Here is a 26,497-nt window from a genome sequence, read left to right on the forward strand (position 1 = left end):
TGACTATTATTGCTTAAATCATGACTCAAGACAATATCAATTTGGTCGCATCTGCCTTAGTGTAGATGCAGAGTGTTCAAGGAGTTTCCTCTCAGGTTCAGTGCGGATAGAGTAATAGAGCGTATGTCGGTGTGATGGGCCCTAGTGAATGAAGAGTGTATGTGCGTGTATCTGTGAAATTACTCTATCTGTGGAAGTAGGGAGAATTTATATGCTCTGATCTGCAGCATCAGCACTAGTGATTTTCCCAGGGCTTCCTACATCTTATTCGTGGCTCGTACCCAGATGTGCCGTATATAGGGGCAGTCCCATAATATGTAATAGAATGTAGCGATTTGGTTGCAGCCACTCAAGCAAAGTGCATCTTGTTGTGCCCCTATCTTGGCTAGCTTTACCCTGGTAAGATATGTCCTATGCAGGACCTTCAGTTGAATCAGTCTGAAGCGTTGGTTAATCGCAGCTTCCCTAGGGGACATCAGGGCTGTTTGCCAGTCCTCATCGTCAAGCTGTCCTAAATTTGATTGCCATCTGTCTCTAAGAGTAAGGAAGGGATCTGGGAGATTATTACACAGCTTACGGTATGTAAGGGAAATGGCCTTAGTGGGGAGGGGCTCAGAGAGAAGTTGGTCTTCTAGAGGGGATGAGTCCGGGACAGTCGCCAGGTCTGGTAATGCTGTGGGGAGCGCATAACGTATTTGTAGGTACCTGAAAATCTCTGTGGGTGCCAGTTCGTGTTTCATTTGTAGTTCCTTAAATGTGAGTAATTTCCCTCTGTTTAGAAGGTCCCCAACCATGGGGATCCCTATCGTGTCCCATCTGTCGAACCCTGCTTGATGGCACAATAGTCCCAGTTGGTGAGAGGACCATAGGGGCGTGGTCTTCGTCAGCCTACCCTGCCAACCCAACCGTTTGTTAGCCAACCGCCAGATGGAGACCGTATGAGCCATTGGACCAAGATATCTCCCCCTGCGGGGTTTGGTATATAAGGCTCCTTAATACCCCTCCCGGCCAGTCTGGTATCTTTCAAGGTGGTACGCCAGATTCGAAGGGGGACTGTACAGCCAGTGGTTAGTTGCCACTAATTGTGATGCCCAGTAGTAAAGACGTAGGTCTGGGAGTGCGATGCCTCCGTCGTACCAGCTCTTTGTCAGTTTACCTAGGGCAATACGTGGAATTCCACCATCCCACAGCAGTGTCCGAACCTCCGCCTCCACATTAACAATATAAGAGTCCGGGATAAAATACGGGCAGTTATGGAGTGAATAAAGGAACCTTGGTAGTGCTAGCTTTTTAAACAGGGCAGCGCGACCCAATAGCGACAGCGGCAGTGACCTCCAATGTCTGACATCTTCCTTAAATCTCTGCAGAGGGGCGGCTAGATTTCTGTCGTAAAAGGTTTTGGGTTTGGGGTGATGAATATTCCTAGATATGTGAAGCACCCCCTAGTCACTTCTACGTTGCATCTTTTAGAAAATCGAGGCGTGGGGCCACGGAGGACGTAGAGTATTGATTTTGCTCAATTACTGGCATAGCCGGAGTATTTCCTGAAGTTAGGAAAAATGTTAAGTAGATTGTGGATCGAGGCATATGGGGAAGCTAAATAAATGAGGATATCATCTGCGTATAATCATATTCTATCCTCGGTGTCATCGTCCCATTTTAGACCCCGTAGAGCGACATCCTGTCTTACCCACGCTGCCAGCGGTTCAAGCACGAGTGCGAACAGCAAAGGGGACAGGGGGCAGCCCCGCCTTGTACCCCGGCGCAGCTGGAACTCCCTAGAGGTATGGTTATTAACCCGCACCTGTCCCCACAGGTCAGTATATAGCAAGCGAACCCAGGCTGTAAACTTGGGGCCAAAACCAAAGCGCGCGAGGACTTCGAAAAGGTAGGGTCATTCAATTGAATAAAATGCTATTGAGGCATCCAGGGACATGGTGACTGCGTCCTCCTCCAGACAGGGCTGTCTCGCGAGCACGTTATTCACTCTACGAATATTCAGTGCTGTGTTCCGAGCGGGCACGAAACCAGATTGGTCCGCATGGATCAGGGAGGGCATCACAGCGTTCAAGCGGGAGGCCAATGATTTTGCCAGGATCTTGGCCTCCGCGTTTATTAATGAAACCGGTCTATACGATCCGCAGCAGTCTGTCGCCTTCCCAGGCTTGCGTATAACCACTATAGATGCTAGTCTTTGGTCTGGTGGCAATATGCCCCTCTCCAGACTTTCCGAATACATAAGGTTGAGGTAGGGGGCTACCTTCACCGCCACGGATTTGAGAAACTCTATCGGGATACCGTTAGGCCCCATCGCATTACCTGAGTGCACACTATAAACGGCTTTACAGAGTTCCTTGTTTGTGAAATCCGCTTCTAGATCAGCCTTTTCGGTTTGCGACAGGGAGGGCAGGTTACTATCAATCAGTAACTGCAGGGAGTCTTCCGACGTATAGGTGGTAGAGGGAGTATATACCCTCTCCAAAGGACTCGCGAAAGTATCTGCGATTTCCTGTGGGTCAGATATTCTCGCGCCCGTGTGAGTGGATAGTTCTGGCACCCATCTGTGTGCCTGCTCTCTCCGCTCCAGCGAGGCCAGCATCTTGCCCTCCCTTTCCCCATCTCATACACCCTATGCCGAGTGGACAGTAGTCTCGCTTTTTCTCGCAAAAGGGCTTTATACTCAAAACGTTTGACCATCAGGCGGTGTGCTGTGGTATCACAGGGTGAGGAGTTATGGAGTGACTGTAGTTGTTGTAAGTCATCCTCCATTACAAGTGCATGCTCGTGTTGACGTCGGATATAACCCATTTTTAATGCTAATGCGTGGCCTTTCAGCACTACTTTATACGCCTCCCAGATCGTCTGCTCTGACTCCACCGATCCAAGGTTTTATGTGAAATAGTGGTCAGTCTGTTCAGTTAATTGGTCTCTTATGTCAGGTATCTTAAGAAGCCACGGGTTTATCACTATAGAGCTACGTTGTTTCGGACGATGGAAGGTAAGCTCGACCCACACCGGGAAATGATCCGAGATTCCACGTGGAAGCCCGCGGGGATGCTGAAAGTGGCTGACATCCGTCAGAAGAGTAAGGAAGAAGCCAATGCGGGACATGCTCGCATGTGCGTTTGAGTAGTGAGTGTAATACGTCATTTGGGGTTGCAGTGAGCGCCATATGTCCGCAAGTCCCATGACCTGGGTGAATTCCCTCATAAGAGTGTTTGGTCTGACATTCGGTCGTTGGGATATCTGTTTACCGTATTGTCCATAGTCAGGTTGAAGTCACCCCCCATTATCAGGGTGCCATCCAGCAGATCCAGTAAAATTTTACCTCAGTCACTGAGCGCTTCTTTCCCCAATGCAGGGGGGAGATACACCGAGATGATATTCAGCGCCTTCCCCTCCCAGCTGGCCTCCAAAACTGCAAATCTACCCTGTGGGTCCACCCAGACATGGGTGGGTGCAGGTGCAAGATTCTTGCGCACTAGGATACCAGTCCCCCTGGAGCCGGAAGTAAATCCAGCGTGTACCACTAGCTTGTAGCCCCATCTGTTGAGGGCCTTGCAGTTGTTCCCAATAAGATGGGTTTCTTGCAGTAGGACTATATCTGGTGCTTGTCTCTTCAAATATTGTAACACTACGCCCCTTTTAATTTTATCACCTAACCCGTTGACATTCCACGTCAGGGCAGAAAGTGTTATGTTAATGGTGGTAGTTAGTGTGGAGTAATAGTGTAGTCCAAGGGGCGCTGTCGGTACTTCCTCCCGAAGGGGAAGAAGCCTGATCAGCCAAGGCAAGCAATTGTTTCCGTGGGAGCTGGATACCCAATGTGGGGGAGCGAACAACTGCACAGTTCGCATATAGCATCACCTGAGAGTGGTCACAACTTCTGAAGCCAAATATAGTTCTGTCTGCATCAAAACCGTGAACATTAACAAAAACCTGAACCCCCAAACTACCCCTCCCCCCCACCCCCTGCCCTGCCCCCCTGCCAGTGGATTTCAAACTACCCACCCCCCAACAAGGCAGAGTGCCTGTCGCCCCCCTTCCCATATGTGGGTGCCTGTGTACAGCCTTCCCACCCTCGCCGTGAATGAAGGATGGATACATGTTACACAACAATCACATAAATCCACGTGAACCATTCAGCACTGCAATTGAGCTATCCAATACTGTCACTGATTCTGCCCGGGCCAACCATAATAATCTTTCTGGTAACTCAGCCAGGGGCCCCCTCCACTCACCCCCCCCGCCCTCCACACCTTACTTCGCTCATAAAGGTCCCAAGTGTTCTTCAGGTTGCAGCAGGGAGTATTGTTCCATCTCCTACCCTCTTATCTCTTCGAGTCCGAGGTGTTCGCTCCCCGAGCCGGTTCCTCACGATGCTCTGCTCCTCTGTCCAGTGGACCTCCTCTGACCCTGTCATTCCTACTGCCATTCTGTCTCCCCACCCAGCGCCATCCTTCCAGCCAGTCCCTAGTGTCCTCCGGGGAGGAGAAAAACCAGGTCTTGCCCTCAGATTCAACCCAGAGCTTTGCTGGGAAGACCACGGAATACTTGATTTCCTTGTCCCATAGCGCTTTCTTGACCACCAGGAAGCTGTGTCGTTGGGCCTGCACTTTAGTTGTGAAATCCGAGAAGAATGTTATTGCGCTGTTTTCTATTTGTAAAGGTGGCCCGGCACAAGCCGTTTGGAGGATCACGTCACAGTCCCGAAAATTGAACACTCTAGCTATGATAGGTCTCGGAGGGGCCCCCGCTTTGGGCCACCCCCCGGGAACTCGATGGGCCCGCTCAGTGGAAAAATAATCGGATAGGCGTTTCGGTTGAAGCCTCTTCATGACCAGGTCTTCCACAAAGATGTCCGCCGCAGGCCCCGCCGCCCGCTCCGGGACCCCCAGTATGCGAATGTTGTTTCTACGCGCCCTTCCTTCGTAATCTTCGGGGAGGCCTTCCATTTTCGCCTGTTGGTCTCGAAGTTGAGCCACTTGTTGTTTGAGGAGTTCCATGTCCGACGTTAAGGTGACAGTGGAGTCTTCCACATCTTTTACTCTGGCATCCTTTTACGTGGGTCCGCTCTGATGAGGGAGATCTCTACATTGACGGTGTCAATCTGGGCCTCGAGGGATGTCCGGACTCCCGGGATGGCCTCTATTACGTCCTTGAGGGTAGGGTCATGTTGAGGAGACTTGGGAGGAGGGTCGTTTGTCCCACCTTTGCCAGCCATGTCGGGCTGATCGCCTGTTTTTCCCCACGCAAACATGGCGAGCGTCTTTTGGGTCTGATTTTTAGGTCCCTTGCCACTGGTCATTGCAGGGTGTGATTGCTTACTATGTGGATCTATTATCGGTACTCACCGCCGCCTGCCCAGGGAATGGTGGGTCTCTGAAACCCTCCCCAGTCGGCCTGTCGGTTTTCACTGTGTACTATACAGTTTGGTGGTCCGGCAAGTGAGCTCCACTCAGTTTTGCGTCTGGCACTTTCGGCTGGCTATTGGTCAAAGGAGTGGGGAGTGACGTATCTTGTACACAAGGGTGGGGGCACTCGTGCGGTATGGTGAGGCAAGCTTGATGTCAGGCTGTCACTGATATCACCCTGTGGTGTCCACGAAGTGTGCCTCAGCAGGCCGGTGTCCGCAACTCAGTGGGCGCGCCCAAGTTGGTCAGCAGCAAATGGTCATCTGCACCACCATACTACAACCGGACCCTGGAGCTCAGGTAGGCGAAGGCTTGAGGTGATAGAAATCCCGGGACTTCGGGGGGTCCTCTGTACCACCAGTGGGCCTCAATTATAAAATGGGTCAGAAGGGGGGGAACGCACACCGCCTCCCACTTATTGGTGTCGCTCCCCTCCGCCCAACGATGTGTGTGCGGTGCCAGGTGAGTCGCTGGTAAACGTCGGGCCGTTCCCTAGCCCTCTAGATGGCCCGCCGCCTCTTCGTTCAGGATCACTCACCGCTGCATTCAGGATCACCGCTGTAGGCCGCCATAACTTTCCAGGAGCTCCCGGGAGGTGTCGATCTGGCAGTAATGCCCACAGCAGGGCAGCAAGTCAACAATACTGTGGCCCGGCCCAAAGTTGGCAGACCGGGCTAGCAGAAACCTCCAGGCGACCCAGAGGGATCCTGCACTCGATTATGCCTCAAGCCGGGGCCTCAAGTTAGTCTCGGGTCCAGGGGGAGGGACGCGCGCTGTCATCCGCTTGCGCGCGCCACCCCCAGCTGTTCAGATGGCACAAACCCGGCTACTGGCAGACTCCGGTCTTGTGGGGGGTCCCATGCATGCTCTCTGGACACCTCACCATGCCAGTATTCCGTTCCACCGTTGCATTAGGCCCGGGAGAAGGCCGCCATTATGTTGCCAGCGAAGGTCCAAGGACGCCACAGGCCACTTCTGTTTTGCGCTGACAGGTTCCTTAGGCCGCCCGATGAAGTCAGCGCTGGTGTCTCTGGGATCTTGCCCCTCACTTCAAGGGGATGGCAGACACTTACGAACCGGATAATCCACAGAAAGACGGCGAGGGTAGCTGAGCTGCCTCAGAACGTGGCAATTCCGCTCAGCTGCTAGCCACGCCCCCAATTTTTCTGGAATTTTGAGCTTCCTAGCCAGAAGAGCTGATGGTGATTGGCAAGGGAAGAGGTAATATTAACAATCTTGTGGAATGTGTATTTTGCATGTTTTAAAATCATATAAATAGAGAAGAGATTGTTAAGAAATCGGAATCTTTGATAAATTGTATTTGGGTACTTTAGTGGCAGTATCTGTAACCCAAATTTACTTGAAATATACTTGCAATGCCAACATTATGAATTTTGATAAATGTTTATCACTATACAAATGATTTTTAATGTATTTTTAGCTTTTCAATGTTTTAATATTATTGCAAGTTAAAGCAGGTCTTTTTGCAATTGATATATTAAAGTATACTTTTTTCAATGTCCTGATGTAGAGGTTCAATGTTGTAATGTACATTTTTATGGTTCAGTGTAAACTAGTGATAAGATAAAAACGTGGTCACAAAAGGGAAATCTTTTTTTGTTTAAGGGAAGAGGTGAACCATTTAGGAACTGTGTCAGAGAAATACATACATGTTTTCACGTATGAATCAATGAATGGTGGTAGTGTGCCAAAGGCTAGAGCGAGTTCGAGCAGGATCAGGAGGCTGATGATGTTTTTGTCACTAATGAGTAGGGTATGGTCAGCTACCACAACTATAGCTGTCTCCATGCTGCAGTGTGATATGAAGCTGGGTCACTAATCCTGTAGACGGTCCTGTTCTTGTTTGGAGACAGTATTCTCAATGATTTTTCCAATGAATGGTAGGTGGGCAATGTGTTGGTAGATGGAAAGCTCATTTGAGTTTAGAATAGCTTTCATTAGCAGTGGGGGGATCTGTCCTGTTTTGAGTCCCTCCGGGAAGATTTCTTACCGCAGTGAGGCATGTTGAGCAAGCCCAGGATGTTTAGGAGACATGTGAGGACATCTTCATGTGGAGATTTCATGATGGATAATGGAGCAATGTCATCTTCATAGAAGTTTGAATTGACTAAGTTGAAGAAGTTGGGGAGTTCAGTACAAAAGTGAAGGCTGAAGGCTACCCAAGGCTGTACCAACAGCACTGAACATTTTACAGGTAACCATACTTTCTGTCCGGGTATCTCGGTGATTTAAAAAAATCAACACTCCTTCAATATCTACCCCTACACATACTTTATACCTCTGTACTGGGCATTTTTTGAGTCCACTTTCATGCATTTTAGCTGATACACAGACTTTGCATCTCTACTCCTCTATGTTTCAGGAGTTTTCACCTCTGAAGTATTTACCAGTAAACTATTTTACCCTGCATATAGGTGTTCCACTGTTCTCTAACCAGGCAAATTTTACAGGTGCGCACACTGTAGTGCTGGACATCTCTCTGTTAACCGTGCAGTACTAACTTATACAGCAACAGTATTCACCATCGCCTTGGTGAATAACGGTTGTGCAGATTAGGTTATATTATAGTTACAGTTTGTTTTACTTGGGTCTGTATTTATTCAAACTCCTTCTACCTGCAGTAGTTATCATTTCACACACTGTGTCTCCCTCTACCTGAGTATTTCCACAAAACACAGCCTGCACCAATTGCTTTTAGAAACTGATCTGGGTCGGCTGGTCTGCAGAGGTCAAACTCGCGCACTGGTGTCAATGTTATCCAATCCAATGGAGCAAAGTGGCAATCGAAGTAGTACTAACAGCTAAGTAGAATGGCTTGGTATCCCAGTCTCTGGGGCTTATGGTAAGCACAGGGGGCCACAAGGCAGCACCAAACTTACACCCTCAGCGCACAGGGGCTGCCGGGTACAAAGGTGCCAACACAGCGTCGGGTGACCAATGCAAACAAATGGAGAATCTTGGAATCGGAAAAAGGTTGCAGGCTTAGGCCAGGAGGCTGGACAATAGAAACCTACAGCTGCACAGGTAAGTTAGGGTGTGATGGGGTGTCGGGGGGCAATCTGTAGATGTGTCTCATGTCTAGAGGTGGCAGGCTGATGCAGACCGGTCAGGCACACACTACTGCTTTGATAGGTTTGCAGGGGGCACATCTGAGGTGCCCTCTGAGTGCATTTTTTAATAAATCCAACACTGGCATCAGTGTGGGTAAATTATTCTGAGATGTTTGGAACCAAACATCTTGGAATTCAGGGAAGCCATCATGGAGCTGTGGAAATCGCAGTGACAAGCTCCCATCCCATGTACTCAGTATGGCTTTACTGTGCACTTATAATGTCTACAAATGGACTTAGACACTACAGGGGCATATCTGCTCATGCAGATATGCCCTCAAATGAGTTATAGTGCATCCTGCCTTAGGGCTGTAAGGCCTGCTGTATGTGTGACTTACATATGCCTCTTCCAGTGCTGGTGGACCCGGCACACACTGATGTGTGCCAGGTCAACTCTTCACTTTCATCTGCACCAAAATACACAGGCGCAGGGGCAGTGTGCATGTGTTTGGTGAGAGGTCTCTTAGTGTGAGATTAATCAAAAATGGACAGACCCATTGGTGTTGGTACGATCACTGGCAAGCAGTGCTTGGGAACCCACTAGGTGAGTAAAAGGCCCCTCACACACCAACCTAGTTGGTGTCATGCTTCATCATAGGGGCCCCAACCGGGTGGCCGAGCGCCTCCCGGTTGTGCTGCAACGCCTGACTACAGCGGAGCTGGTGTGGTGTGATAGTGTGATGTTGTGAAAAGTTAAAAATACCTCTGAGAGTCCTTGCCGGGGGAACTTTAATGATGGCGGCTCAGGATATATTAAAATTAAAAATTATGTGGAGCAACTAAGAAAGGAATTTGATTTCGTAGTTAGCTATGTGTGTGGTCTACATGTTTCAGCCCACCTTAAGATGTGTGGGGCTTTCTTCAGGACCAGGAAGTGCAGTGAGTGGCAAAACAGTGCCACGTGAATAGTGAAAAAGAAAAAAAGAGGGTAATTTACCTACACACTCTCTAAGGTGTGTGGAAGCGATATCAGCTCATTGGCAGACACCGCAGCGAAAAACCTGTGGGAAAGAAAACAATACACAGACATAGATGGCAAAAGATGCTATAATAACCAAACAATTATAAAATGCAATCTTAGACTGACTGTGAAAGGATCTTTGAAGGCAGATGGTCGTACAGGCAGCCGTATCCGAACTGAGGGGGCATCGGTTGGCCCCCTCAGTTCGGATACGGCTGGAATCCGCCTTTTGGACCCCCACCGCCATACCTGAACCAAACTCATCCACAGGCTTTTTTAGGAAGAGGCCGACGAGGACGCGGAAGGAGACGCAGAGGGAACACCGTACACTGGCAGGACAACCCACAGCAAGGTGCCCAAACGAGGAGTCAAACCAGAGACCAACAACCAGGCCCGAGCACGCGCTGAGCCTAGTCACCAACCTCTCCAACTATGCTCTTACACCCACAGAAATAACCATCCTAGAAAAAGGCCTCGGCTTTGCTCCAACAACCAAATTGGACAAATTTAAATTACATTGTGAACTAGCGGAATTTTTCCGCAAAATCAAACTCAAGGCCTTCTTTGAAAATACACCGACCACCACTGACCTGGAAGACCAGGGGGACACCACCCTCAGGGTCAAATCCTCATTCATGCCTCCACCTTGCTCTATACCACCTGAGATCGTGGTATACGAACAGACAGTGTACAAAGAAATAGAAGCACTCAAAGAACCCCACACGTTCCAAAACACCAGCAAAGCAGAACGCATGGCTCTCATGTCTTTGAAATCCAATACAGATATCATAATCAAACCGGCAGACAAAGGGGGAGGTACGGTCATACTCAATAAAGATGATTACCATCAGGAATGTGAGCGCCTACTAAATGACACCAAAAACTACGAGTTACTCACTCGTGACCCCACGCCCACCTTGAAAACCCGCATCAAAACCATAGTGGATGATGCGGAAAGCTCTGGTCATATATCTAAGAATGAGGCAAAATTCCTCACCACCACACAAGGCAAAATTCCATACTTTTACACAGTCCCAAAAATCCATAAAAACAAACCCCCCCCCCCTGGACGCCCCATCGTTTCAGGCATCGGGTCACTGCTTGAACCCCTGTCACGCTTCTGTGACCACTTCCTGCAACCACTGGTCCAATCCACCAGTACGTATCTTAAAGACACTAAGGACCTTCTGGGCCTACTAGCAGACGTGAACTACGACCCCAACACCTCCTTTCTCGTATCACTTGACGTGGAAAGCCTTTATACTAGTCTTCCCCAAGATGACACATTGAGAGTACTAGAAGAGGCTCTAAGAGACTCCAATTGGCAACACAGAACCCCACGCTCTTTTGTACTGACATGCGCCACCTTGGCACTCAAAGAAAACTACTTTGAGTACCAGGGCAAACTCTACTTACAGAAGTACGGCACTTCTATGGGGAGCGTTTTCGCCCCCAGCATAGCAGGCTTGTATGTATTCAATTTTGAGACTAAACACCTTCTCAATAACAGCACACCACGCATTCCCCAAATCAAGTTCTATAGGCGATATATTGATGATATCCTCCTAATTTGGGAGGGATCACAAGAGTCCCTGGCCTCATTCTGCGAATGGATTAACACATGTGACCCCAATCTCAAATTTACACACAACGCAGATAGGCACAAGACCACCTTTCTTGATTTGGATATACAAGCAACCTCGGGAGGCCTCACGAGCAAGACACACTTTAAACCTACAGCCCGGAACTCCCTTCTGCACTTCACCAGTTTCCATCCCCGAGTTCTCCGTGAGAATCTCCCATATGGCCAGTTCCTCCGCCTCCGTAGGAATTGTAGTGACATCAAAGACTACAAAACACAGGCCACCGACCTCTGCGAGAAACTGCACCAACGAGGCTACCCGCAAAAAATAACCAAGACAGCCAACAAAAGGGCCAGGAATCAAAATCGTGATGGCCTTTTGGACAATCTCATTAAGGAACCCACCAATCCCCCACTGACATGCGTCACTACCTACAACACAGTGACACACAAAGTTGCCCAGATTATCAAAAGAAATTGGAAAATACTTAATACAGGCAAACTCAACTGGGAACCTTCACTCCTATCTAACAAGAGAGCACGCACCATCAAAGACACTGTTGTGTCCACAAGACCACCTCTCCTTCCCAGGCCTACCAACACGGTCCTGAACGCCTGGGGTCTGCCCAACATCATAGGACATTTCCCCTGCGGCAATTGTAGCGTCTGCCACATCACAGAAACGACCAAAAGCCTACACCTAGAACCAGGCAAAATATGGGAGCTTCGCAAACACACGAATTGCAATACAGAAAATGTGGTGTACCGCATAACGTGCCCATGCAATCTCGTCTACATTGGCATGACCACTCGGAAGGTGAAAACCAGGATTTGCGAGCATCGAAGCACGATACGCTGCAAAAAGAACATCACCAAGATTACGAATCATTTCCTGGAGAAGGGCCACACCACCAACGATATGAGATGGGTCGTTTTGGAATCCCTGGATAACAACCTACCCAATATCCAGAACCGCCTGTTTGAACAAGAGCAAAGATGGATTTATCGCCTCTCTAGCCACCTTAATGGGCTGAACGACAATATCCCCTGGAACAGCCTGAGGAGACCCTAACCGTGTGCCTGCAACCTTTTTGGCATGTACATTAACATTCCCAGCAGGGGCACAGATGCCCCATCCACCATGGCTACCTCACCCATAGATATTTTAGCCACTGCGCTAAAACAAGTCCGCTGTTTAACATCGACCTCACACTCCGTGTCCTAGTCTTGGCCTACAACTACTTGGCACGTACATTAACATTCCTACCAGGGGCACTGACGCCCCATTCATCATGGCTGTCTCACTCATAGATATTTTAGCCTTTGCGCTAATACAAGTCCGCTGTTTAGCACCGACTTTTCTAATTTACACTTCGTTTCCTAGTCCCTGCGCATGCGCGCGAGAGCAGCATCCCAGACGCACGCACTCTCATCCTACACTCGCAGCCAGTTAGTGATTCGCACGCACGCATGTGCAGTCTGCCTTGCCTCTCGCGCGTTCACCGGACTGTCAGCACGTACGCTATGGCTCCCGCCTCCTTAAAATCCCCAACAGTCTCAGACTCCACACCATCCAGGAGCCGGGAGACCACAGTAGGTGCCAAGCGGGTGCTGCTCCCAGACCAAGTAAGGTGACGCGCGCTGACTAATTCTGGCATTGCCGGGCTTTTGACTGCTACTACTGCCCTGTCTTGACCCTGTACCGTTCCTTCACAGATTCTGTGTCAGGAGGAGCGCACTCCTCCCCTTCCTGATCGGCGATCAATACTCAGCCATAGTGTAATATATTTTTCCTTTTGTTTTTACTCCTTACTTCTAGCCCTCATCTGTAGAGCGCCACTCAAGGGTCATCGCCCCTTTTCTGCACAGTGTACCCTAGAGATAATTCGGTACACGCACCACCTACTTGAATATACTAGTCGCACCCTCGCTCACTCACTGCGACCGAGCCCGACTATTTTAGCCAGTGGCTTCACGCCGCCACCGGCTTTTAGTTGCCTGCCACACCGTCCAGGCACCCCACGAGAGCGACCCACACGCTCCTTGCTGGCCTCACTGTTAGCTCACCAAGGGCGTATTCCGCCCGCCTAAACATCTGATATCATGAAGCACCAGCCGATAGCCGCATGTCACCACGTGTGTGTTGCCACCTGTACGACCATCTGCCTTCAAAGATCCTTTCACAGTCAGTCTAAGATTGCATTTTATAATTGTTTGGTTATTATAGCATCTTTTGCCATCTATGTCTGTGTATTGTTTTCTTTCCCACAGGTTTTTCGCTGCGGTGTCTGCCAATGAGCTGATATCGCTTCCACACACCTTAGAGAGTGTGTAGGTAAATTACCCTCTTTTTTTCTTTTTTTTTTTTTTTTTTTCTTTTTCACTATTCACGTGGCACTGTTTTGCCACTCACTGCACTTCCTGGTCCTGAAGAAAGCCCCACACATCTTAAGGTGGGCTGAAACATGTAGACCACACACATAGCTAACTACGAAATCAAATTCCTTTCTTAGTTGCTCCACATAATTTTTAATTTTAATATATCCTGAGCCGCCATCATTAAAGTTCCCCGGCAAGGATTCTCAGAGGTATTTTTAACTTTTCACAACATCACACTATCACACCACACCAGCTCCGCTGTAGTCAGGCGTTGCAGCACAACCGGGAGGCGCTCGGCCACCCGGTTGGGGCCCCTATGATGAAGCATGACACCAACTAGGTTGGTGTGTGAGGGGCCTTTTACTCACCTAGTGGGTTCCCAAGCACTGCTTGCCAGTGATCGTACCAACACCAATGGGTCTGTCCATTTTTGATTAATCTTATATATACTACAGGGGATACGGACGCACCCTTGCCTCCCTAGCTCTCCCATTGTTCTCCTCAGGTCTCTTAGTGTGGCACAACACATGCTACAGCCCTTAGAGACCCTCTGTGGTCACAAGGACCTTGGCACCACTAGTAGCTTTTACAAGAGACTTATATGTGTGCCAAGAGTGTGTCAATTGTGGAAACAAAGGTACCATTTTTGGAAAGAACACAGGCACTGGGAACTTGGTTAGCAGGAATCCAGTGCACATTCAGTCGAAGATGCATCAGAGTCGTCAGGCAAAAGTTGGGGGTAACTGTGCCAAAAGGAGTACTTTGCTACAAGTGGTTTTGAGAGTGGCTGTGTGGGTGTGTGAGTAGGTTAGGTAGTGGCTGTATGGGTCTGTGAGGGGGTGTGTGAGTGACTATATGGGTCTATGAGTGGTTTTGTAGATGTGTGAGTGGGTGTGTGAATGACTATAAGGGTGTGTGAGTGAGTGTGTGTGTGTGTGTGTGAATGGCTGTGTGGGTCTGTGAGTGGATGTGAGTGGCAGAATGGGTGTCTGTGTGGGTGTGTCAGTGGCTGTGTGAATAACTGGGCCAGAAATGAACCTCACCTGCCCCTTTATGCAACAAGAATCCACAGTCTTGCACAAAATGTCTACCCAACTGGAGTACTTTCTATTAGTTAATCAGTAGTGCTACCTCGTTGGGCTAATGTTTATTGCATATTCTACACTACAGCTGCATAATAGGCCACAAGGAAATGTCTCCAGTGACCTTGTGTGCGTTTTGGCAATGTGATTGTTCCTCGTGTGTCTTCTTCCAGAAATCTGTGATGACATGAATTGTCATAAAGAGAAGACGACAAGACTGCAAAGAGGTATATCTCCACCAAACAAGGGTATTTCCTCCTAACTGCATAAAGCAACTGCGTCTTTGTTTGGTGGAGATGTCTTCATATTATTCGGCATCAAGAACCTATCACTAAAATCTGTGGGAAACGTGCTGGAGGGCCTTTTGGTAAGCTGTCTATCATCCTGGCAAAAGGCGGGAAGACCTTTGCATACTACTAAGGTGGACAGGGCTGGCCAAACAGGCGAGGCTTTTGTATGCTCGTAGTAATGTAAGGGAGAACCATGAACTCTGCTCTCACCAGGAGAGGCCACGAAAGATCCTACTGTCACAGTCACTACAGATTATGCTCTGCTAAATTAACAATGGATTGACCTCCACCAAGGAGTTCCTTTAAAGGAGGGAAGGGGGGCTGGATGCCCCCTCCCAGGCCAATTTTGGCCCTGGAGACCCCTTTCCAAGGGGGCCCAGCCACTTGATTATTGGTGCCCTGGAGCCCACTTAGGGCACCCAGTGTGCAGTGTTGCAGACCATAGGGGGAGCCTCAATGCCCCTGCGGTCTCTGCCAGCTCCCCGCCTCCAAAATGCTGCTTCCTGAGTGGGGGAGCAATTTTTTCATCTGCTTTCCTTCTCCCAGCAAGAGGGAGCAGTTTTCCTGCTCCTGCCCACTGGGCTCAACGGGATCTGTCAAAGCTTCAGCCAAGCAAGAACAAACAGCTCTGTTCTGGGGGTGGGCACCCCAGGACATAGGAAGCTGGCCCAGGAAGGTGGCAGTCCCCAAGGTCATTAATGGCTCCAGGATGGGGGACACATGCCTCCCTCCTTTGTTATTACTGGGTCTGCCCTGGGGGGGGGGGGGTCGGGGTCCCAGGGTCAAAAACAACCAGGGAGGGGGGCCATGTAGCCCCCCTTTGAAATTTTGGGCAAGCCACAGGAAGGTGGTGGTCCCCAGGGCCATAAAAGGCACTGGATGGGGACCACATGGCCCCCCCCATTGATTTAAATATTATTGACCTTACTCCAGGGAGGTGGTGGTGCCCGGGCCATAAACAGTCTGGGGAGAAGGGCAGAGCGGCCTGCCTCCCCAATACCCGGGACCAATATTGGCTATGAGAAGGAGAGGCGTGTGTGCCCCCTCCTCAAAATTAATATTAAAATATGCCACCGGGACCTAGCTCACCCAGGGGCTGAAATAAAAATACGCACGGTAAATCGCACTTGTTTTTTAAAATGTTTACAGTGAATTCATGAATCTGACACAATTTAACGTTTAAAAGAAAAAATGCTTTTTGGCCCAGACAGGATCCCTGGGTGACCCCACCAGGCCTCGGGGGTCAGGGTATTCGTACCCTGCCACCATGTCTTTTTTTAATGTTTTTGTTTGGGACTTGCCTGAGTCCAAGTCCCAAAATGGCTGCCCCCACATCCTGTTTGAAGTGTTAGCAAATCAGGTCTCAGCCTGAGATCTTTTAGATTTGCGAAGGGTTCGTTCCTCTGGATATGCAAACTTGTTTTTCCTTTAATATTTCAAAAACTTCTGAATGAATGTAAAACCAAGTCACAAAAGGGCTCTTACTGAACCAAGAGCTAGCTTTCTGCCAAATTTAGGGTCTCATTTATGAGAAATGACGCATCGCTGCGTGAAAGCAGCGATGCATCACTTCTCAGTGCGCCCTCCTTGCGACATGATGGGTGCATCATATTTACAGTATGATGCACCATGTCGCAAGGAGTTACAGATACGTTAGTATTTCTGACGTATCTGTAGGCGCAAAAGTGACGCATTGCTGGAGTGTGTCACAAAAGTGACGCAACTCCAGCAATGTGTTCTTTCACATGGGGCAATCCCCATGTGAAAGGGCCTGCATCAGTCTTACGCATGCTGTGAGGCAGGCGTAAGATATTGACGCATTTGCACCCTAGAAGTTGCGCAGTGAAATCTCGTAGATTTCACTGCGTCACTTCTGCGATGCTTCCTTACGTGGGAATGCCCACCCTGCATACATTATACCTGATGCAGGTATAATGTAGTGCAGAGGTTTACAAAGTGACGCATCTACCTAGATGCGTCACTTTGTAAATATGGTGCAACAAGCTCCAATTTTTACGCCGCTGGTGCGTCACAAAAAGTGTCGCACCGGCAGCGCAAAAGTGACGCAAGGACTCATAAATGAGCCCCTTAATGTATTCCATCCAGCGGTTCCGGCTGTAGTCGTATCTATAATCTCTGTGGGAATTAACATGGAAAACACAGGGTTTTTTTTTTACCCCTTTTTTCTCACCCTTTCTTGTCAGATCATCCCAAAACGTTCTGTGCACAGTTAGAAATAAAAGGGCACCTTTTTAAAAAAAACTGCGGAGGTTCGTCAAAGGAGCCAAAGTTATAAGCAAGACTTGAGTCCCTAATCACTGTATTGTTGAACCCACTGCAAACCCAACTAATGAGAATTGAGGAGCGACTCGATTAAGATGGCCCCAATTCTCCTTTGGCGCTCTATTTGGAACCGGATTACTCTGACTTTGACACAAAATATCATCAACAATTGTTTGAAATTAGAGAACCGTGGCAATATTAAATGGTTAACTTATGTAGAGCGGGACCTGACAAATATGGGTCAAACAGAATTATTTAAAGATCCTCTATCTGTAATAAAAATATCCAGGATGAAATTGGTCGATAATGTTATTAAGATGGCCCATTATTTTAGAGCACAAATGAACTATACCAAACAGTCGGTCCTCATCTATCAACTGGTTCCCTCCCTGATAGACGGTAATTATTCGTATTCAGTGTATTTCCCGTTTACGCAAAATAAGTTCACCTTAATCCGTTTTCGTTAGAATATTCTACAGCTAATGATGGGTTTCCCGCCAAAAAGGTTTAAATATTCTGATTTACCACATTGTCCTTGTGACGGAAAGTCGCCTTAGTCTGATTTACACTTAACTTTTTTTGTGGTTTTTATAAAGAAGAAGGTATGAAATACATAGCCCGATTTTAAAACGGTGTAATCAGCGACAGTGTCAAGTAGCATTATTCTTTTTAAAGTCATTACCCGATCCTTTAGTTTGCTACGCAGTGGCATGAAACTGGTGGGCGTGCATGGGCAAGTGGAAACAGTTGGATCTGGATTTTAATTGATGAATTTTATATATTTAAATAATTTGTATTTTATCCCAAAAATATATATTCTTTAATGTATTTGTTACTGTCTAAACTGGGACACTTAAAATTAACTGTTGAGATAACTTGAGGACGGGTTTAAAAAAATGTATTGCTGTTTATTTTACTGGCTTGGCCTGAATTGTTCTTATTGTACATTTATGATCTTAATTGTAAGATAGAATAATGTTTTGGAATAGAATAGAATATAAGCAAGTCAAAAACGCTTTTCCTATGAAAACTAGTTCCTAACTATAACTACCTACTGGCGATTGCCTGTAGGTTATCTATCTATCTATCTATCTATCTATCTATCTATCTATCTATCTATCTATCTATCTATCTATCTATCTATCTATCTATCTATCTATCTATCTATCTATCTATCTATCTATCTATCTATCTATCTATCTATCTATCTATCTATCTATCTATCTATCTATCTATCTATCTATCTAATATAATTCCTAGAAATTCTGGTGGAAGTGCAGGATGAGACCATTCAGACTAGGCTATACAGAAAGACTACAGCAGGGAATAGTATCCTACATGCCCACAGCCAATACCCACCTAAACTCAAATGGAGCATCCCATATGAATAGCTCCTGAGAGTCAAAAGAAACTGCAGTACACCAGAAGCATATGCCACCGAAGAAAGGATTTTTTGAGAGGATATACAGATAAGGTAGTAGAAACAGCCAGATTGAAAGTAAGCAAAACACACAGGAATAGTCTTTTGAAACCAAAGATACAGAGAGATGAGAATCAAACTGTACATCTGATTATGACTTTCAACTCCAACTCTGTAGCAGTCCAAACCTTAGTAAAAAACATTGACACTCAGTGAAATTGGACCCTACGATAGGGAGGATGGTTAGTACCAGTGCACACATTACATATCACAGATGCAATTCACTCAAGGACATTCTGGTACACACTTTTGATGAGCCAGGGCGCATACAAGGTAGCTCATGGCTGAAGGAACTTTCGGGTTTCCACAAATGTGGTAAATGCAAACGCATGCTTTCACAGTACCAATATGAAAATGGTGTCAGTACCCAGTGTTAAGAAGCATAAGATCAGACAATTCATCAATTGCAACAGCGATTTTGTAGTGTATGTTTTCATTTGTGTCTGTGGCTTGCGTTATGTTGGCAGCACAATTTTTCCTGTGAAGAAAAGGATTTTGGAACGTCTTAGGGCCATCAGGAACAATGATGTGACATATCCTATGGCTAGCCATTGTAACTTAATGCATGGTTCTAACACCACTGAAGTTCTCAAGATCTCTTTCTTCGGTGTTGACAAGGTGCTGGCTAAAGTGAGAGGTGGAGATAGAGAACAAGCTCTGCGAAGACTTGAATCCCAGTATATCATTGGTCTCAACAGTAAACATCCCGGTGGCCTCAATCAGGACGAGGAGCTCCATGTGCATTTGGGCTGAGACGTCAATTGGCTCCTGCCTTTGAACCCATTTGTAATATCCATTCTCTCTCCCCTCCCTCCCTTGTTGTTTTACTGAAGTCTCTCCCCCCTCCCCGTCTTTCTCAGTTAATGATTTTTATATTATACCTTTTGGAATTAGTCATATAATTGTTCCTGTTCCATGTGAGAATTTGGTCATGACCGTTCTACTGTCCTCCCTCGGAGTAAACCACATTCAGTGTTGATCCCTCCACATCCTAGCAGTTTCCCTGCTTAAAAGCCCATAGCACACACGTGTTGGTCATTTCAAGTTCTGCTGTTTAGAAGTGAGTCTCTAGAATACGGTACACTGGGGGCCGGCTGATACCTGTTGTTTTTGTAACTTTGCTTGGCATACTCAATTGCACTACAGATGTTGGTCACTTGACCAGATTGATTCTGAAATTTCCAATTTGGATATTTAACTTGGATATTTATTTTGTATTTTGAAAATGAGCATTGTGAGCAGTGATTTTGGGACTAAGCATGTAAGAGTCACATGACTAATACACCTCAAATTTATAATGGCTTTGCACAGTTTGCACCATAAACTGTAATGTTTCTAATTTTCGGATTCATTTATTTTGACAAAATTTGTTGTTGTTTTTTTAGACTGACATACATGCAGGAAATGTATTGCGGAATTCTTTTCATAATGTCAATGCACCATGTTCACTATGCTTTCTAAGATAAATAGGGCACAATACTATACTGTTGCTATACTTTGAAAAAGACCAGAGAGGTCGAAACGCATCAGTTGTAATAAAATTACCAAAGGATTTACCTTGGAGTGTGGGCTTTCTTGTTAGCGCGGCGGCACAAACAAAGTGCTTCATATATATATATATATATATATATATATATATATATATATATATATATATATATATATATATATATATTACCTACTGGCGGTCGCCAGTAGGTAGTTATAGTTAGGACCCTCTTTCCATAGGAAATCCGCAACATTCTATTTGGAATAACTTTGGCGCCGGTCGATGAATCCTCGCGAAATTTTCAAAACTAATGGGGCGCTACGCTCCGCTCCTACTCTGAAAGTCTCGGGGTGATTCGTCAAGCGGGGGCTGAGAAAAAAGGGGGGTCCCAAAACGCGTTTTCCCCATGCATTTTTCCATAGGACCTTTAGACACAGCTACAGCCCGAACGGCTGAACAGAATTACTTGAAATTTGGCAGAGAGGTAGTCCGCAGGTCAAGGAAGTGCCTTTTGTAGGTCTGGTGTAAATCTGTTCAGTAGTTCCTGAGAAAATAGCATTTAAATCAATATATATATCTGTAAGCGCGCTCCGTGCGCTTACCGTAAGCTTACCGTACGCGTACGGTGCCGTGCGCGAGCTCAAATCTGATTGGTTGTCACATGACTGTAAACATTCGAATCGGACGAAATCAGGAAGTGTCGGCCGCCATTTTGTGTGTTTCACACAGAGAAAAAAAGGGAGATAACGAGAAAAGGGGGCAAGGAAGAGAGTTACAGACCCCCTAACATTTGAAAGGGGGTCAAAGAAGGACACAAAAGTAGAAAAAATACATTTATTAATTTTAAAAAAAAATCGCGGGGTACGCGTACGGTAAGCTTACGGTAACCTTACCGTACGCGTACGGTGCCGTGCGCGAGCTCAAATCTGATTGGTTGTCACATGACTGTAAACATTCGAATCGGACGAAATCAGGAAGTGTCGGCCGCCATTTTGTGTGTTTCACACAGAGAAAAAAAGGGAGATAACGAGAAAAGGGGGCAAGGAAGAGAGTTACAGACCCCCTAACATTTGAAAGGGGGTCAAAGAAGGACACAAAAGTACAAAAAATACATTTAATAATTTAAAAAAATAATCGCGGGGTACGCGTACGGTAAGCTTACGGTAAGCTTACCGTACGCGTACGGTAGAACAAATAAAATAAAAAAAGAAATAAAATTCAGATTTAAGTGTTTAGATATTAGGGGGCTCTAAAAAGAGCCGTTGTGTTTTTGAAGTGATTTTTTAGTGGTACCTACAAGTAAGTACCGACGCAGAGTCTAAGGTTCAAGAGGAAGACTCTGTTCCCTTCATCATTGAAGTGTACACCATCTCCTCTATAAATGTCTTGCATGTCGTAACACAAGTTGTTGTGGTAAATGGAACCCATACCATAGTCTCGGAGGAAAGCAGAAACAGATTAGTTGACGTGCTTTCTTGCTTTGTCAATCTGCGGACAAAAATGATTGGACCAGTTCCATTTTTGCCTTTGGCATATGTTAGAATACACAAAGGCAGTTTTAGGGAAAAGTGAAAACAGTTGTGCAAAGGTTTCCTTCATAAGCATTTCCAGACCTACCCCAGTCAAAGTGCCTAGGTCATTGCCACCACAGTGCACTATTATGAGGTCAGGGTGTTGCATTTGCATGAAGGATTTCACCAATGGCATCAATTGGTGCCACTTTAACCCTCTCTGACCAATCCATTTAATGTCTACATTTGGCAAAGCAAGGTCTCTCACCATACCTGTTTTCTCTGCATACTTTTCACTCCAGAAGACATAGCTGTGCCCTACAATCCACACTGTGAACATCTTCAAAGGAGATCTGGATGCACTCAGGAGGTGTATTTCAGTAGAATGGGAAAAAGAAATGAAAGACAGTTTGGAAATGGAGGCATACATATTTTTTTTAAATAAAAAGAACTCATTGGCTGTTTCATACCATTCTACACTAAAAACTAGGCTGTACGTGTCAATTTATAGAAGCATGTTTTGTATTTGTACAGAAAAATGTGTTACCAAAGAACATTACTATGGATTTGCTGTTAGGTTTGAAAAGTCAAGCACTCTTGCTCTTTGAAAATGAAACATTGTGTGGTGAACTTCTGACCTGACTTCACAGAGCAGTGTTCCATGAGCTGTTGCTATGGTAGCAGGCAGAAGTCAAGTTGGGGGAAGGGTGCTAGGCAGAAGTCAAGTTGGGGGAAGGGTACTTTTGGAAAAGGGTTGGTTTTCAACCAATAGAAATGTGTGATTACATTTGAAAAAAAGGGGGAAGCACTGAGATTTAAAATTAACATGTATATGTGTGGAAAAAGAGAGGGAAACATTGCCATTATCTGGTTCTGCTGAGAGGAGAGAGGTGTACAGAACAGAGATCCTGGCTCTGATAATCTGCTGTTTGAGTGCCACATTTCTTTCACAACTAACTAATTTTAAAGGTGAGTTATGAGTTTGAGAGGGGATGTATGTGGTAAATTAAGAAATGAATAATAGAATTGGGATTCCTTTTGTTGAAGTTGTGTTTATCATTTTGTGTTTTGGGAGAAATGTAAATGTAAGGAACATGTAAAATATTATGGACTATGTTTTTACCATAAATTAAGGTGTACTGGTATAAATGAGGAATACTTTTAGGGTTTGAGGTTGCAGTCAGTAATGCAAATACATTCAGCATCACTAAGGCTGGTTGCCCTTGCTGGAGTGTAGTCATTCACCCAGGTTACACATGTTCCTGGTCTGAAAAAGCAGTTTGGACATGTGTTGTTTTCAGAATCTGAAAAGTGGATTGAAAATGTGTCAGACTGTAAAAGTACTTATCACTTGCCAAAAAAAGAGTAGTAAGTGTGCTTTCAAATTGGCAAAGAAATTTCGTTTTCTGACTAATATCAAACCATGACTCTGTGTGCAAAGAGGAATTATAGACAGAGATTTATTGCGTATTACTCTGGTAATTTTACATTTGCATTAGTAGGAAAGGGGCACCTATTTTTCTGCAGAAGCAGACTCTTAGCACACACCCAGCTGCTTATCCTGTAGAATCATGCATAGTATTCACAACCGAGTGGGGTTTGAGGTTGCACTCAGTAATGCAAATACATTCAGCATCACTAAGGCTGGTTGCCCTTGCTGGAGTGTAGTCATTCACCCAGGTTACACATGTTCCTGGTCTGAAAAAGCAGTTTGGACATGTGTTGTTTTCAGAATCTGAAAAGTGGATTGAAAATGTGTCAGACTGTAAAAGTACTTATCACTTGCCAAAAAAGAGCAGTAAGTGTGCTTTCAAATTGGCAAAGAAATTTCGTTTTCTGACTAATATCAAACCATGACTCTGTGTGCAAAGAGGAATTATAGACAGAGATTTATTGCGTATTACTCTGGTAATTTTACATTTGCATTAGTAGGAAAGGGGCACCTATTTTTCTGCAGAAGCAGACTCTTAGCACACACCCAGCTGCTTATCCTGTAGAATCATGCATAGTATTCACAACCGAGTGGGGTTTGAGGTTGCAGTCAGTAATGCAAATACATTCAGCATCACTAAGGCTGGTTGCCCTTGCTGGAGTGTAGTCATTCACCCAGGTTACACATGTTCCTGGTCTGAAAAAGCAGTTTGGACATGTGTTGTTTTCAGAATCTGAAAAGTGGATTGAAAATGTGTCAGACTGTAAAAGTACTTATCACTTGTCAAAAAAAGAGTAGTAAGTGTGCTTTCAAATTGGCAAAGAAATTTCGTTTTCTGACTAATATCAAACCATGACTCTGTGTGCAAAGAGGAATTATAGACAGAGATTTATTGCGTATTACTCTGGTAATTTTACATTTGCATTAGTAGGAAAGGGGCACCTATTTTTCTGCAGAAGCAGACTCTTAGCACACACCCAGCTGCTTATCCTGTAGAATCATGCATAGTATTCACAACCGAGTGGGGTTTGAGGTTGCAGTCAATAATGCAAATACATTCAGCATCACTAAGGCTGTTTGCCCTCGCTGGAGTGTAGTCATTCACCCAGGTTACACATGTTCCTGGTCTGAAAAAGCAGTTTAGACATGTTTTGTTTTCAGAATCTGAAAAGTGGATTGAAAATGTGTCAGACTGTAAAAGTACTTATCACTTGCCAAAAAAAGAGTAGTAAGTGAGCTTTCAAATTGGCAAAGAAATTTCGTTTTCTGACTAATATCAAACCATGACTCTGTGTGCAAAGAGGAATTATAGACAGAGATTTATTGCGTATTACTCTGGTAATTTTACATTTGCATTAGTAGGAAAGGGGCACCTATTTTTCTGCAGAAGCAGACTCTTAGCACACACCCAGCTGCTTATCCTGTAGAATCATGCATAGTATTCACAACCGAGTGGGGTTTGAGGTTGCAGTCAGTAATGCAAATACATTCAGCATCACTAAGGCTGGTTGCCCTTGCTGGAGTGTAGTCATTCACCCAGGTTACACATGTTCCTGGTCTGAAAAAGCAGTTTGGACATGTGTTGTTTTCAGAATCTGAAAAGTGGATTGAAAATGTGTCAGACTGTAAAAGTACTTATCACTTGCCAAAAAAAGAGTAGTAAGTGAGCTTTCAAATTGGCAAAGAAATTTCGTTTTCTGACTAATATCAAACCATGACTCTGTGTGCAAAGAGGAATTATAGACAGAGATTTATTGCGTATTACTCTGGTAATTTTACATTTGCATTAGTAGGAAAGGGGCACCTATTTTTCTGCAGAAGCAGACTCTTAGCACACACCCAGCTGCTTATCCTGTAGAATCATGCATAGTATTCACAACCGAGTGGGGTTTGAGGTTGCAGTCAGTAATGCAAATACATTCAGCATCACTAAGGCTGGTTGCCCTTGCTGGAGTGTAGTCATTCACCCAGGTTACACATGTTCCTGGTCTGAAAAAGCAGTTTGGACATGTGTTGTTTTCAGAATCTGAAAAGTGGATTGAAAATGTGTCAGACTGTAAAAGTACTTATCACTTGCCAAAAAAAGAGTAGTAAGTGTGCTTTCAAATTGGCAAAGAAATTTCGTTTTCTGACTAATATCAAACCATGACTCTGTGTGCAAAGAGGAATTATAGACAGAGATTTATTGCGTATTACTCTGGTAATTTTACATTTGCATTAGTAGGAAAGGGGCACCTATTTTTCTGCAGAAGCAGACTCTTAGCACACACCCAGCTGCTTATCCTGTAGAATAATGCATAGTATTCACAACCGAGTGGGGTTTGAGGTTGCACTCAGTAATGCAAATACATTCAGCATCACTAAGGCTGGTTGCCCTTGCTGGAGTGTAGTCATTCACCCAGGTTACACATGTTCCTGGTCTGAAAAAGCTGTTTGGACATGTGTTGTTTTCAGAATCTGAAAAGTGGATTGAAAATGTGTCAGACTGTAAAAGTACTTATCACTTGCCAAAAAAAGAGTAGTAAGTGTGCTTTCAAATTGGCAAAGAAATTTCGTTTTCTGCCTAATTTCAAACCATGACTCTGTGTGCAAAGAGGAATTATAGACAGAGATTTATTGCGTATTACTCTGGTAATTTTACATTTGCATTAGTAGGAAAGGGGCACCTATTTTTCTGCAGAAGCAGACTCTTAGCACACACCCAGCTGCTTATCCTGTAGAAATATGCATAGTATTCACAACCGAGTGGGGTTTGAGGTTGCAGTCAGTAATGCAAATACATTCAGCATCACTAAGGGTGGTTGCCCTTGCTGGAGTGTAGTCATTCACCCAGGTTACACATGTTCCTGGTCTGAAAAAGCTGTTTGGACATGTGCTGTTTTCAGAATCTGAAAAGTGGATTGAAAATGTGTCAGACTGTAAAAGTACTTATCACTGTCAAAAAAAGAGTAGTAAGTGTGCTTTCAAATTGGCAAAGAAATTTCGTTTTCTGACTAATATCAAACCATGACTCTGTGTGCACACAGGAATTGTTTTTAGATATTTAATTTGTGATGGTTTTATTGTGATTTTCACTTGTAGGAAAGGGGTACATAGTATTTTAAGATTTGAAAAGATCATAAAAAATATAGTAATATATTTAAATAAAATAAATGAATTTTTTTTTAGTTTCTTTCAGGTATTGCTGAAGAGCAGTGAACAAAATATAAGATGCCTACAAAATCCAGACAAAGGAAAAACCACAAAAACAATCTATATTTGAAGACAACTGGAGGACCTAAGTTAGTTGGAGATGCTCATGTTGGGAAAAAGAGAAAGTCTTCTGGTAAGCAGACAAAAGATTTTTTTAAACAATATCTTCAAAAAAAGGAAAAATGTACAAAATGTCTGTACTGGAAAGAATGTTTTAAATAGAAAACAACAGGAAAAAATTGAGCATTTAGTTAATGCAAATATACCTTCA

Source organism: Triturus cristatus, chromosome 4_1 (assembly GCF_964204655.1).
Source record: "Triturus cristatus chromosome 4_1, aTriCri1.1, whole genome shotgun sequence".
In the NCBI taxonomy this organism is placed as follows: domain Eukaryota; kingdom Metazoa; phylum Chordata; class Amphibia; order Caudata; family Salamandridae; genus Triturus; species Triturus cristatus.